This window comes from Pinus tabuliformis, chromosome 2_1 (genome assembly GCF_031772625.1).
Source record: "Pinus tabuliformis cultivar Carrire ecotype Pingquan chromosome 2_1, CPIR1, whole genome shotgun sequence".
NCBI lineage: Eukaryota > Viridiplantae > Streptophyta > Pinopsida > Pinales > Pinaceae > Pinus > Pinus tabuliformis.
Window position 1 is genome coordinate 567690964 of NC_142299.1, and position 1478 is coordinate 567692441.

Genomic DNA, 1478 nt, shown 5'->3' on the forward strand with positions numbered 1-1478 from the left:
AAATGAATGCCGTTTTTGGTTGGTCGGCAGGTAGAATATTGATTTGATTATAGCCCGAGAAACCATCCATGAAGGAAAACATTTCACTTCCGGCACAATCATCAATAATTTGATCGATATAAGGCGTAGGATAGTTGTCTTTTGGACAAGCTCGATTTATATCCCTATAGTCGATACAGATTCTTATTGTTCCTTGTTTCTTATTGACCGGAACAATATTCGATACCCAATCCGTTAACGGGATCGGATAAATGAAACCTGCTTTCAACAGCTTTTCGACTTCTGCTTTAATCGCAGCCGCTTTTCGAGGGTGAATTTGACGCAACCATTGTCGGACAGGTTTAGCATCCGGGTAGGTCTTTATTTCATGAACAACAATGGCAGGATCAATTCCCGGCATTTCCTCGTAAGACCAGGCAAACACGTCGCGGAATTCTTGGAATAGGGCCTTGTAAGTTTGGATTTCTTCTTCAGTACATGCGGCACCTATATGAATGTTTTCCTCGATTCCGGGCTTCACTGAAATATCAATGGGAATAGTACGAGAAATATTCCCTAAATTCAACTCTGAATCAGAATGTTTCGTTGGATCCTGAGCGTCTGTGACATATTCAGCGGTAAAGATAGATGAAAAATCATTTTCAAATGCATCATCCTTAGGTAAAAACGAAGATCTGTGATGGAGATCCTCCCATGGTAGATCGTCTACACTTAGGATTTCGCGAAGTTGTTCGTCAGATGACACGACTTCGGGAAACGTTATCCGTTCTAAGGGTGAGGTGAAAAGTGACTCTTCACTGACCACATTCATTTGGTCGACTTCGGTTGAATGAAAGTCGGTAAAAGACATGAGAGCTTCATAAGCAATTTCATATGGACTCAAAGGCATAGCATTACCGAGTGAGTCTATCTCAGAGTCAGATGGGACGAACCAAGGATCATCATAAATAATGTTTTCTGATGTAATCATATGAATTGTTGCAAACGAAGGATCTGCGCTGAGTGGAGGGAGAGGAAAAGTTCCCAGTAAACCGGAATCCTTAACTAAACCTACACCAACGTCCCTATAAGGGATTGTCGTCTTACCGACATGCTGGATACTCTCTGAAGAGGCTGGGTCGGATGAAAAGTATGTCAGCTGATCAATAGTCACGATCTTACCATTGTGTGGAAACTTAATTACTCTGAAGACCGATGAAACGACCGCTGTCATAGCATATGACCAACTTCGACCCAAAAGAAGGTTGTAGTCTAGAGGGGCATCAACCACTTCCACATCCAGACTAACGGTTTTACCTTCAACCCCTATAGGCAATTCTTGTAGAATACCAAACGGACGGAACCCACGGCCATCAAAGGCCTTAAGGATGGTGGGGGATTGGTTCAACGAAGGAGAACCAAGCGATCTCCAACATTGAATCGACATAATACACGTAGAAGCTCCCTCATCAATCACAGTCCGATGAATAGGCCTGTTT